Source organism: Rattus norvegicus, chromosome 10 (genome assembly GCF_036323735.1).
Source record: "Rattus norvegicus strain BN/NHsdMcwi chromosome 10, GRCr8, whole genome shotgun sequence".
In the NCBI taxonomy this organism is placed as follows: domain Eukaryota; kingdom Metazoa; phylum Chordata; class Mammalia; order Rodentia; family Muridae; genus Rattus; species Rattus norvegicus.
In genome coordinates this window covers 41,166,680-41,181,122 of record NC_086028.1, presented here as the reverse complement: position 1 = coordinate 41,181,122, position 14,443 = coordinate 41,166,680, and the positions used below count along the sequence as shown (strand labels likewise).

At 41.6% G+C, this 14,443-nt stretch overlaps 1 long non-coding RNA gene across 3 annotated transcripts in view; it reads right to left on the bottom strand.

Moving 5' to 3' along the window:
- Positions 1 to 5,374: 5,374 nt before the first annotated feature.
- The window catches only part of LOC102553022 (uncharacterized), a 76,821-nt gene continuing 67,752 nt past the window's right edge, over positions 5,375 to 14,443 (bottom strand). For all 3 annotated transcript variants that reach the window (XR_005490214.2, XR_005490213.2, XR_594699.4), the window contains one exon: positions 5,375 to 14,337. This is a non-coding gene — a long non-coding RNA (uncharacterized LOC102553022). The remainder of the gene's footprint in view (positions 14,338 to 14,443) is intronic.

The window sequence follows — 14,443 nt, the reverse complement described above, 5'->3', positions numbered from 1 at the left end:
GGCTGGGCTTTGATGCATTTCTGCCTCGCCAAAAATTGCAAGCACTCTGTCCAAAAAGAGACCCTTCCTCAAAGGATCAGGTAGAAAGATAGGGGAAGAAACCCAGTGCCATCCTCTCATCTGCATATACCTGTGCACACATACACATGCACATATACTCACATACAGAGCCATGTATACACACAGAAAGATAAGTAAATAAATCTTTACATAGTAAAGCATTGACCAGTTGACATAGTATATTGATGGTAAAACTGTGCTAAACCCATGGAATCTGACTGTGAGAAGGGTTGGCTTTGCTCTCCCCCACCTCTATTGCAAATTAACAATACTTTTTTTTGCCTGGTACAATTAAGGAAGGATTCATGTAGGGTGGCATAAAAAACTCAAAGAATAAGGGAATTGAATAGTGCAAGATACAGTTGAATGAACACACCATTATGAAAAACATCACGTTGAATAATAAATACATTAATGATATTTATTTATTTAATATATACAAATGCATTGTAGCTGTCCTCAGACGCACCAAAAGATGGCATTGGATCCCATTATAATAGAGGACTGTGAGCCACCATGTGGTTGCTGAGAATTGAACTCAAGGCCTCTGGAAGACCAGTCGGTCTTCCTAACCATTGAGCCATTTCTCCTGCCTCTTACATTAATGGGTTTTAAAGTAAAGAACAAATGATTTTTTTGTTAGGAGAAATGGTGTAGAACCCCAGGTGGGCAGCCTCACTATTGGCTGATGGATGGGTATGAGCTAAAACATCAAATTGTAATAATCTCAGGAGACTTTTATGGAAGCCACAGGTTATGTTAGGAAGGAATGTAAGTCAAAGGCTAAAGGACCACTTGGGCCTTCTTACTCATTTGTCTTGACTGTCAGATGAAAGACTGGACATTTCCCATGGCATTCATAGGTGTCTGGACATCTCTGAGGGAACCCATGGCCTTCTAGGATCAGTCTGGAGATGACTACCACTCCAAAATGCTGTCTCTGTCTGTGCCCCAACCCCAGCAGTCTGTATGTAATGGCTATATTTACCAACCAGAGCGGATTCCCAAAACTCAGACTTCTAACTACTGGAAACTTGCAGAGTGTTTCACCTCTGCTCATAGATCCACTCATAATTTTACTCACCTGCTAATCAGTGATTTGTCCTTTACCTCATCACTCACTCTCCACCATGCTTCATCAGTGCTGTACTGCATATTGCTAATTCGCATTTAATGAGACACAGCCGGGCTTGCAGTTTTCCCTTTGTGTTGTATTAGAGACAGACAAGCAGGCCAACAGCTGTCATATAATGCGATGAGTGTGGTTACAGATGCCTGAAAACAGCATGGTCACAGGGAATTAGAAACTTCTGCCACATCCAGGTGATATGGCTGTATGGTTGTTGAAAACAAGGAAACAAAACATAAGCAAGGAAGGGACAGGCTCACAACACCTGAGTTTGGTCTTTAATATACAAAGAACAGAAAGGAGAAGTCATCTCAAGGTAGAACATGAACATATATATTTCAGACACGAGGCTTAAAGTAGATTTTAGCAAGGGGCTGGAGACCAAAACTGTGGGCTTACTCCTGGTAGGCAAATGCTCTATCACTGAGCTCCAGCTGCTTGCCCCCTACCTCTAACCCTATACCCACATATAAAGCTCATACTCCAGCCTTTGCCTTATGGTTTGTTCACTTATATAAAAAGAAGGTTAAGAATATATATCTTACTTTCTCTATGCTGGTGTGATAAAACATCATGACGAAACAGCTTAGGGGAGAAAGCATTTATTTTAGCTAGCAGCTCCAGGTCCGTTTAGTCCATTATTTCAGAAAGCTGCAGCAATAGGAATTTAGAGACAGATGGTCACATCATGCCCAGAGTCTTGAGAAATGAGAGATGAAGACATACATGCTCACTTGTTTGAATTCGGCTCCAGTTTTCCACTTTCGTATAATTCAGGATATCCTCCCTAGGGAATGATACCGTCCATAGAGGACTGAGTCTTCCCACATCAGTTAATTAAGACAACTTCCCACAGACACATCCACAGGCCAGTCCAATGTAGGCATCTCATTGTGATGTTCTTCCCAGGTGATTCTAGGTTGTCTTTGGTTAACAGTTAAAGCCAACCTTAACAATGCATGAAGGTGGATGATGTATAGACACTAGGATTAAGTGGATGTGTCCTTGTCTAACCAAGTTTGTGGGGTAGTGAGTGTGGATATTGATAGTGAATCACGGTAATAAAGGACATGACATACTGACATGATATGAAGCATCAGGAATGAAGATCTTTACGTAAAGTTCTTGGAACACAGGGATATGATTACGGAAGAGAGAAATCAAAGCAATAGCAGGAGAAACTTAAGGAGATCTTGGAAAGCAAGCAGCGATCTAGGGAGTAGATCCTAAAGTTATGGGAGATCAGATGGACTGTAGGCAAGAAAGAAGAAAGCTTGGTTGTATATATTTATTTGAACGATCTCATTTCGTAATAGTTAAGAAAACTGAGTTGATGTAGCAAACCCTGGAGACAGGGCAGTAATTATCAAGTTCTTCCTGGAATCCTGATGGAGATGCAAACAGTTCAATTCTATGATTCTGGGGAGGAGAGCAGGTGAGAGAAGGATAAGCCTTGCTGAGCTACTGTGTATATCTGTGGCAGAATTATCTCAAGGGGAATTTGGGAAATGGTTTGTATTTCACACCTTTTTCCACAGACATAGAATCTGGACGAGGAAGGTGCACCTGACCCTGCCTCATCTGAAATACATACTATCTGCCGTCCATTCCCATAGGGTAGATGGAGGACAGAGCAGGAAGAGTCTGGGGCTTCCAACCTAAGAACAGAAGTGGAGGCTGTGTTTTCCTGGTTTTCAGATTTGATGTATACAGAATGTCCCAGTGAATTATTAAGCTGATGGTCCCCAGGCTCTATTGCCAGGATTCCTAGTGTCTCATGGTCAGCATATGTATAGCATATCCTATCCCAACATATTTATTGGGCAATTTTGACTAAGCAAGATCATTTGAAAACAAATCCTGCTGGGGACATTGACTTGCTCAGCTTCTCAGCTTATCTCTCTCCTCTGTCCCTGGCCTTTGAGAATTCCTGGTTGATAATGCAAAGAGTCAAGATGAAGGAAGAAGGGCCAGGTTTCCAAACCCTTTGGAGCAGGGTCCGGCCTCCATCTTTTTTCTTGACTATCACATGTCATTCTACACACTGCAGGATTTAAATTTATTTGTTATACATGAGTCTACAAGGAAAATGAAACGTTATAAAATTCCAACTAGGAGCTGCATGCCTGAGAAATTATTGAATTAAATTATTGATAAGTAGCATTGGGAAGATCTCTACAAAATATTATTAGCACAGAGTTTTGTCTCCGAGCAGCTGTGTTCAGGTACCTACCCCAGCTCTATACCATGCAAAATAAACACTAGCTAAAACCATAAGTTATATTGTTCTGGCAATAACTTTGCCTGGTAGTAGCTTTTGGGCACATTCAAAACTGTCATTATAGTTGTTCATATATAGCACCCATGGGCATGACATATCATACTAATTTAAAGTCATATAAGGATATTATGAGGCTTCCAAAACAGATATTTTGGCCACTTGTCTGTTATCAAAACCTTGAATTGTTCTTGATCCTCCTCCATGGGAATTGTCAGATATTTAGCTTTTTCCTCCTGTTTTTCTTTTATTTTACTTTTATCTGTGCACAAATCCCCAACATTCCATAATCACACACACACACACACACACACACACACACACACACACACCCCTTACTTGATGGGGTAAATCAGAAAATGTTTATCTGCGTGATATATCCCTTCCATTTCCTTTCCCCACAGTGTCTGGAAAGCTTCAGAGATCTGTTGTTCAATTAACTAAAGGTCACATAGCTGTCAGCCTCTTCTCGCTGCCCCCTTGCTGTCAGCCCGGTGAGTGTGATAGAAGCAGAGGCCTCTGGCTCAGCTTGGGCTCTCTGGCTCAGACGAAGGCTGCTGGAAAGAGACCCAAGTGAGTGATGTGTGGCCGAGTCCCTGCAGACATTGATCTTGTGTGACTCACCACTTGCTCAGACGGGCACATGGGGCATATAGAGAAGCAAAGATGGATGGATAAATTGGGTTGCCAGCAAATTCTAGTTTCATCAGAAAAGTAGCAAATGCCCAAGACTAGTCCTAAGGCAAAAGAACATAAGCCAAGGCAGCTCTTACCATGTGTACTGGATTCAGTGACCATCTCTATGCTGTTAAGAGGCCCGAGTCAATTGCTGGAAATCTGGGCATCCTAAGTTAACCCTTTTACAACATTAAAAGAGCTCGTTAGGAGTTCTTTCATCTGCCTGTCCATTCTGTTATCAGCTGTCTCTCAGTGTTCTGTACAGGAAATGACTTGTCTTTGGTGCCATTCCCAGTTCAAGAAGCCACTAACATTTTATTCTATAAAGAATGGGGGCAGAGTTTGGGAACTGTAAACTTTAAAGCCATGAACTCTCTGCTGGAGCTCATCCTGTATATTCTCAGTGCAAAGAAGCTCTAGCCAGTCTATATACAAGGAGATATGGCTGTGCACCCACAAAACTCCACTTATAGAAGCAGGTTATGGGACCTATTTGATTCATGTCTCATGACCCTAGTCAACACCACCCTGACCCATACAAAGATGGGTTTGCAAAACCCCAGGTTGAATTTGTGGCCTTATAACTTTTGAGATCTGAAATAAGGACAGGTGCTCACTTGGTAATGTGGTTGAGGGAATGACCATGGAATACTGTGGGGGCTAAACATCAGCCCCAATTCAACCTCTGGAAGATAATGGATGAGCAAACATTACTTTTTATCTCTTTGCTCCTGCACAGAAACCTAGGCTTCCTTTCTCAGGAGTCAGAGGCTAGGATAGTGCATGTATTCACTGGTGTTAGCTCCTCTTACAGGGTGGTGAGCTGACAGAAGTTTAGTGGAGACCATCAAATGATGCAATCATTGAGACACAAATTAGCAGTTTTAAGGGCTTTCCTGGCAGCTCACATGTTCATTTGTTCTGAGAACACTAATTGAGTCTATTTCTCATGAAAACATCTTGTCTCTGTTGATGGCAACAGGCAAGGCTCTTCAACAGGTCAATGGACTTGGAAAGATGACTGCACACTGACCAGGAATGAAACTTACTTTCACAGGCTTACCAGGGAGGTGGATCATCAACACTCCTTTGCAATCACAGCAAATAATTTATTTGAAAAGAGCCATGGTATCTGTCAAAGCAATCCTTCCTGCTCTCTAAAGAAGCTGCTCACTGCTTGTCACTTGAGTGGCTGCCTGGCAACCACCCAGCCAAGCTGTCCATCATACATAGATCTCCTTCTCTATCCAGTGTTCTTTGCTTCCTGGATTATGCATGTATAGCTGGAAAGCAAGTTGTCCCTCAGTATGCACACAGATTCCACAATCAAAGCATCATTAAGCACCATGGTCCCTCCTCTAGGAACAGACTTACGTGCAAACAGTTTATCCAGAGAAGAACACACAAGCACTGTAACTCACGGTGGCCAAATGAAAGATGCAGATGCTTTTTTATGGATCTAATATGTGTTGACAGTCCATCAGGAAAATGCAAAGGACAGAAGGGAAACCTCACGCATAGAGCTAGCATCTCAGGGCTAAAGAGACGGCTCAGAGATTAAAAGAGCTCGCCCCACAATCATGAGGACCAGACTTCAGATTCCAGTACCAACATAGAAAAAAAGTAAACTTGCAAGCGTGTGGAATGGCAGCTCAACAGGGTAAAGCTAGGTAGATCCTTGACTTTGCTGGTTTGCAGTCTAGTCAAGGTTTAGAGAGAGAGACACTGCCTCAAAGGTAGAGAGTGTGTGGAGGATACCTGATGCCCTTGTTTGGCACCCACATGCAGATGGATAGGTCTAAGCAGCGCATATAAATAATTAAAAACAAATATTTAAAAACTATCTTGAGGCTCAATTTTACAACCCGAAAACAAGAAGAGCAGAAAGGTGCCTCTGTGGTATGGAACACTTAGTGCTTCTATGGAAGACCCAATTCATAACATTCACATGGTGTCCCACAATCACCCTTAAATACAGTTGTAGGGAATTGAATACTCTTCTCTTCTTGACCCTGAAAGCACAAGCATACACACAATGCACCAACATTGCAGACATATGCATAGATTTATATCATATATAAATGTATATTAAATATATAAAGCATTAAAAAGATATGAAGGCAAGATGTGGGACATGAAAATTAGAAAGCACATTGAAGGTGTATAGAAGTATCAAATGGAAAAGTAAATAAGTTCAGTATGACTTTACCTTAGGAGATAAGAGTAAACTTCACAGGAGCACCAGCACTCAGCTTCTATATTGAAACATCACTATTAATCTCAAACCTCAGGAGCAAGGGGAAACTCATAAGACTCAGAATATAAATAAATTTACAAAGGTACAACGTAGTAGATTTAGGAAATGCAGAAGCTTACAAGATCCATACCAACCTCCACCTCCATATGTAAAATCAGTAAGCAGTTGCTTGATATTCAATAACAGAGATCTCTGCATGGCTGGCAGGCTACAACATTTGCAAGGCATCACCCACATTGGAGTGGCTGCTTCTTTGGTGGTGTTGGTGCCTTTAAGACACCCATGTTCTTAGAAATCCCTCCAGTAAACCCATTAATTCAGTGAGCTAGGCTCCTGTGGGGTCCTTGCTCTGTTTTGCAGTTGATGCCTGATCCCTGTTTGGGTGTTCATGTCCTCCTCGGAAAGTCAGACAAGAGTTCCCAGGTATAGCCTGCTTGCAGATCCTGACTCTGCAGTGACAAAGAAGGAGAAAAAAAATGAATGAAGCAAGAGGAGCAGGGCCAGAGGGAAGAAGGGGAAAGTGAGAAAGACTTACTAACAGGAGGCACCTGGCACCCAGTCCCTGGGTATCTTTATGAGCTCCAGGTGGTTCTTCGAGTCCTTATCTCTAAGGCATCCTGTGAAATATTCCAAGGAGAACTGAAAATGTACAATCACATTGGAAATTAAGGGAGTTAAAACAAAACAAAACAAAACAAAAAAGCAGATGGAATATGTAGGGGCGGTGGGCTGGCTTCCTAGAAAATGCTCCAGATCACTTGACAATATGGAGGAAGGGGCTTGGCACTTTAAATGGACCCAGAGGGAGACAGGGAAGAGGTAACTATGGTTGCAGCCTGAGCGTGAAACTATATGATCATGTGTAGGGGGACATGCTTGCTATAGAAAGTGAGAAGGGAAGAAAGAGGGGAAGAGATAGGGGGATATGTGAGGATGTAAAAAAATTCACTGTCTTAGTGTCTGTTTGCTGCAATAACAAAATCACGACAAAGTTGGTTTCTTATAAATGTCAAAAATGTGTTGGAAAGTTCAAGGTGCTCCAGATTTGTCAACAGAGGACACAGATTTGCCTGGGTGAATTTTATAAGGTATCCATCCCTATCACCTTTGCTCTGAGGCTTGGCACCCAGGGTGGTGATACCAGGTGTAAAGGGGTTAAGTCTTATGAAACAAACTTGATGGGACCACCTTAAGTCATTGGGGTTTACCCTGGAAGGATATTATATGATGCCAGTTTCTTCCTGTCTTCTGTTGTTTGCTTTCTGATTCATAAGACAAGTATTTTCATCAGTGGTATATTTACAACATGCCACGCTATCCCTGCCAAATTCCAAAACTTTGTACACCTGATCTTGGACTGAAGACCAAGCAAGTCAGTTTTTTTCATGAGATCATTGTCTCAGATGTTTTGTTACAATGTCTGAAGTTGACAAACCCCATCTCTTTATACACCCTACATCTTAATGCCATAGCATTATGGCTATGGTTTAGCTATTTAGTTTAACCATGACTAAGGGGTGAGGTTTCATTATGCAGGTTTATGGGGAGGGAATACTCAGAGGCCTGTGAATCACAGTGTATCTTTCTCTGAGAGCCGGAATATAACTATGCCATGCTCGCCACGGAAAGGTGCATTCTGTGTTCTGTTCTTTATGTGACATGCTCTTGGCTGACCTTTTGCTGAGCTGATTTGATGTTTTAATAGCTTTGCTGTTGCACATTTTCCCAGCTCACCACTTCCCTTTTGCCCCTTGAGCTTTTTGGCCTTCACACTTGTCAGGTAAACTCGCACCATCCCTGGGTGATGGTTGTAATCTATAAACCTGCCAGATAGGAAATCAGTTTACAGGTCTCCTCCCTCTCTCTCTCTCTCTCTCTCTCTCTCTCTCTCTCTCTCTCTCTCTCTCTCTCTCTCTCTCTCGTGTGTGTGTGTGTGTGTATGTGTGTTTCTTCTAAATTCCAAGTGAACCAAAAAAGAGAGAGAGAGAGAGAGAGAGAGAGAGAGAGAGAGAGAGAGAAAGTTGAAGGCTTGAAATGAAGTCTTTGTCCAGATGACAAAGTCAGAGGAAAATAGAATAAGTTTGACTGAAGAATGAATCCCTTGTATTTTCTTTGTAATGTTCGCCCTAGAAGGAAATCTCCCTCTCCATAGTAACCCTTTGGGAATCCTTATGTTTCTGTTTCCATTGTAATCGAAATGTAAAGAAATGTATTACTTATTCTAATTGTTAATTAAACACCATGTGCTTCCCATTAAAATAATGTTTTCCAAAAAGTAAAATGAGAATAAGTTCTATAAATGCTCCGTTTTTGCATGTGAGGTTCATTCTTGCTCTGTGTGCATGTTTGTGTGTGCACAGGCACCTGGAAATTCAGAGACTAAAACTTGACATTTGTTGTCTTCCTCAAACACTACCCACATTATCCTTAAAGACATGGTCTTCCATGAACCTTGCAGCTCAATATCCTCCTGTGTCCTTCTTCCCAGAGTCAGGAAGGCAGTTATGTGTTATCCTACCTAGCTCATTACAATGGTGTTGGAGGTCAAACACAGGTCCTCTTCTTGTGTAAGAAGTACTTTAGCCACTGAGTAACCTCCCCAAACCTAGGTGGGTGCTTTCAATGGTGTTAGATCTGTATTGCCCCTCAACATTAACATTTTCGTGAACTAGGTGCATGTGTGTAATAAAGGAAAATTCCATTTGCAATTAAATGGCTTCACAACACTGCTCTGGACATCCAGATGGGATCATTGTTCCTTTCATTCCTGCCTCTTAGTGGGTATTTGGGTCGACTCCAAGTCTTCAGCACTCTTGTGTCGGTGTCTTTATGCTCACTTTTACAACCATCCGGAGCAATTTCCCCAAGATAAGGAATTAAAGTAGCTAGAATGAGGAATATCCCTTTTAATGATATGAGATATATATGTCTCATGACTGTGGTATCCTCTTTTATATTTCTAGTAATTTATTGGAGTGTGTCCTGGCTAACATCAATTGACAGCTTCATACTGCTTAGAGTAACTGGAAAGGAAAAGTCTCAAGTGAGGAAGCCCAGGTCAGGTTGGCTTGTGGGAGATAATTGTCTTGTTAATTGATGTAGGAGGGCTCAACCCACTGTGGTAAGTACTATTCCCTAGGTAAATGTCATTGGTCTGCCTATGAGAGCTAGCTGAGAATAAGTCTGAGATTAAGGCAGAAAACAGCAGCATCTACAGTTCTTCCCTGTTTCCTTGGCTGTGGGCGAGGTCCCTGGCCAGAGATAATACTGCCTGGCACAGCAAACCTTCATTTTCCTGCCCTGACTTCCCATCCTGACTCCAATCAGTGATGGGCTGTGACCTCTTCCTTCCCTAAGTTACTTTGGGGTAGAGTGTGTTATTACAGGTCAGGAAGGAGATTAAAGCAGAATTCAGGTTCTATCCCTCCCCCTGAGCCATGCCTACAATAAACATTCTTTACAATATTTTACTACCTTAGAGGGAGAAAGTCGTCTCTAATTTCTGTAGAATGTACCAGCTGTTTCCTTTCATGTTGGTATTTCTATACATATTGTTTCTCATTGAGAGGTAAAGCCTTTGAAAACATCCATCTTCTCTATTAGGTTATAAATTACTCAGGATATTTTCATTGGCAACATCCATCTCTTTCATATGCTCTAATATCTTCCTCTTATCTTATTTCATTTTCACCCTCCAAACACTTAAAAGAATCATAAAAGCTTTATAAATATATGCTTTTCATCTCCAACACAGAAAACACTTACTGATATACAACTCTATTAATATTTTATTATTGCCAGCAAAAGCCTCTCTATGACTTGCTAATATTTCATATTCTGAACAAGCAGGTGCAGCCCAGGTCTAGAGCTTGCTGGTCTAGTGTAGTGGCCACATACTCACCTGTCCATTTGAGTGACAGAAGATCTCAATTGGAATATATCATCAATATAAAATAGATGTTGATATTGTAGATTAGAAGAAATTACATAGGACCCAGAGACGGCACAGACTGTGAGTGCTTGCTTTGCAGGCACAATGACCTTATTCTTTCGAACTCACATTAAAAATGCCAGGCATTGTGGTATGTGCTTGTAATCCCAGAGCTTGAGCCCTAGGCAGATCCCTAGGGCTCAATGGACAGCTGGCATATCTTCTTTGGTAACTTCCAGACCAGTGAGGGATACTGTTTCAAAATCAAGGTGGACAGCTCCTCATAGAAGACAGCTGGGGGTTGGGGATTTAGCTCAGTGGTAGAGCGCTTGCCTAGCAAGTGCAAGGCCCTGGGTTTGGTCCTCAGCTCCGGAAAAAAAAAAAAGACAGCTGAACTCCACACATGTACACACATATACAATGGCTGTGCTGCACACACAAACGCAGGCAAGAAGACAGAAGAAGGCAAAATCCTTCACAAACAATTCTAAAAATATTTCAAAATATCCTTTTGAAATGCTATATGATGGGGTTAGTGAATTACATAAAGGCTTCTCTTATTTCTTTGTAACGTGGTTACTAGAAAATGTAAAGTTATCTATGTGGTTTGGGTACATGGGTATGTGACATCCACAGCACTTTTTGTTGAGCAGAGTTTCCCAAGAAAGTCTTATATTATAAACACAAGGCACAAAGAGGCTGGCCTGGCATGGCCTTTTGGATCATCTTTGGGCTAAAATTTCTTTTCTTTTGCAGAGAGAAAGAACAGAGCTGCTCAAAGTCCATTGTCCCCGTGTCTGCTCTTTGCCTTTCATCTGCTAGAGCCTTGATAAAAAGGAAGCAGCTTCAGCCAGAATAGTTTATAGCCCCTTTAGAAGGAAGGTTAGATGAGAAAAGAACAGAAAATTTGAAACTATTCTGACTTTAAACAACTGCTCATGTCACCAGCAAACCATGCTCACTTCGTGATTGGCCTGTGGGCTGAGTCACACATGAATCACTGGGTTCTTCCAAACTTGAGGCTCTAAAACCTCCAATGTGGGCAGAGAATTGAAGAAGGCTTGGCCTAGGTGACAGAGAGAGAGAGAGAGAGAGAGAGAGAGAGAGAGAGAGAGAGAGAGAGAGAGAGAAAGTGTGTTTCCCTCCCTCAATGGGTCAGAACATTGAGAAGGGTGTTCACAGTGGGATTGGATTATCATCTCATGGAATAACATGTCTTTGGTGGGAATGTGGGCTTTTCTCAGAAAAAGGCAGTCAGGGAGACTCTCTGCTCACTCTTCCAGGTATTGGTAAGAGATTTGGGAGAAGGAAAGTAAAGTCCCCAGATGCTGGCAGGAAATCGCTTTCAGAGTAAAATCTCAAATTCACATCTTTTCATTTTATTGATGTAAAACTTCGCCTCGTTCTGCACCTTACACTGCAATCCTGCTCAGAGTGTGAGTCTTCAGCTCTTTTTTTTTGCTACAGTTTCCAACTTTAAGTCCTCCTGCTTAACTCTGGACAAAGCCAGGTTTGCACCAGATATTTTGAACTTCAGTTGTGTTTCTTATCTGACTGAGTCTAGTTCTTCTCTACATAACATTTCCATTCCATTCAGTGGCTTCTCCTGGGTCAAAGTGCCCACATGATAGTAGAAGAGAGAGAGCTTGTCCACATTCACAGCTGAGCAAGAGGTTCCCAAATCAAGCTTTATTATGGAGACAGTCAGATCCTAATAGCTCACAAATTCTGTGAAACCATAGGTCTCCACAGAGTGTGCCGGAAGATAGGAGAAAAAGCATTTCCCCACAATCTCACCTAGAAAGAGTGCATTTACAGAAGCTTATTTTAGTTATACTTTTACCTAAATTTTGTCTTTCTAAACTAGTGTGTGTGTGTGTCTATTCATTTGAATAAAAATGGTCCCATAGGCCAAAGGGAGTAGCAATATTAAGAGGTTTGGCCTTGTTGGAAGAAGTGTGTCACTAGGGGGTGGGTTTGGAGGTTTCTGAAGATCAAGCCAGGTCCAGTAGCACTCTCTGTTCCTGCTGCCTGCAGATGTAGAACTCTCTGCTCCTGCTCCAGCACTATGTCTGCCTGCATCCTTCCATGCTTCCTGCCATAATGATAATGAACTAAACCACTGAACCTTTAAACAAGCCTCAATTAAATGTTTTCTTTTTTTTCTTTTTCTTTTTTCTTTTTTCGGAGCTGGGAACCGAACCCAGGGCCTTGCACTTGCTAGGCAAGCGCTCTACCGCTGAGCTAAATCCCCAACCCAAATGTTTTCTTTTATAAGAGTAGTCATAGTCATGCATTTATCCACAATAGAAACCTTAAATTAGATGCCATGTGTGTGCACATGTGTGTATGTATGCGTGTGTGTGTGTGTGTGTGTGTGTGTGTGTGTGTGTCTGTGTCTGTGTCTGTGTCTGTGTCTGTGCTCAGTGAGAAAACTCCAGTGTGGTATCTCCCATCAATGATGTTGTATGGATTCTCCCTTTTTCTATCAACAGACTTGTTTAAGCCCTATGAGTTTTGAAGTCCTAGGAATCTTTCATGTGTAGCCTACTTTCTGCACTTCAGGAGACACAAGTACATACATGAAGCCTCTAATGCCAAGCCCCTCACAGTGGAGTTACTGATGCCGCAATAAGAAGATTAGGATCTTAAGGGTAGTGCATAAATATAGGGCTCTGTCTGGTCTTGGATGTCCCCTTTGCTGGAAGCTTTGGCTAAGGATGAGTGTCTGGGAAGGGGTGAAGTGGATGCCTGAGATAGAAGAAGAGCACAAAGGATGCAGAGGTGCAGAACAATAATTGGTGGTTGAGACCCTTCCTAACTGCTAATGGCAGTCCTCTAAAGAGTTGTGACTTTTAGTCAGAGGACACCAGCAGGTTCATCTGGCCCTGGCCCTTTGGTCTTTAAGAAGGAAATTTGTTCAACCTGGTTTCTGTATCTGGCAACAGTTTATCTTTGGTGAGGTGAAAAATATTTTGGCAAATAAAAATGATTTTGTTTTCTTCTCAATTTGCATTTTCAATGAATCTTAGCAACAGAAGGCTCAGAAGCCTCTGGATTAAGGGAATAAAATCCTGATTTTACTCCCAGCAAACAGCTATGTCTTGTAACAAGTTTATTTCCTTCCCTAGAGTTCTGGAGTTTGCAAGCGTGATTCCATGTCTAAAATTATTCATCATGGTCTCCTCTTGATTTTCTCCCTCTTTCTGCTTCTTGAATAGACTTCCCATTCTCCACCTCAAATGAAGCCACCCCCTTACAGAGAAAAATTTCACTGGCAATGAAGCCAGTAGTAATGATCTTTATGAAACTGTAATCTCATAGCTAACAACATTTTAAAGGACCCTGAGGAAGAATGAAGGGGTAAAAAAAAGATTGATACTTTAGGCTTCAAAGTTTTATATGCTTCATGTATAAAAAATTACAAAGATTTTGGATTTGAGAGGTGGAAGGCTGTGGTGGGGTCCTCAGGTGAGCCAGCCGCTAGATCAATACTTTCTCCTTTCCTGGCTTCATTCCCAATTTTCAAAATCAAGGACTTACTTTCTCTTTTATAGTCCCCTATATTAGCAGTTAATACATTTCAAACCTTTAAAATGAATCAGGAGCTCTGCTGATCTGTGGGACTAAGGTTGACATGCTAATTTGACAGAGAGAGAAATTGAGATTTAAGTGTTGGCTTCAAAGTTACACATGGAATGACAAGTAACCCTGAGCCTAGAACCAAGGGGGTCGGGGTCCACAGCTGAACTCCAGACGACTAACTTTCTTAGTAAATACTTTTCTGGGTCCCATATGAAGACTATCAAATATCATGGACCAGATACTCAAGTTAGATAAGCTGCCTTAGTTGTCCAACATAAGATTCTATGATACAAATTAGGAAGTTTGGGTTATAATTATACACATAGAAAGTTTACCCACCTTTCAGATTGAATGGTCCAAGTGAGACAAGTATCAAGAAGAAACATAATGGGTTTGAGGACATGGTTGGCTTCAGAAGCCTGAAGAAAGATGCAGTTGAATAGACAATGAGATTTGCTCTAGGCATCTTCAGAAGTCACCCCGAGTAGGTAGAATACCTTGTAAATTCAATAGCTTTCTGAAACA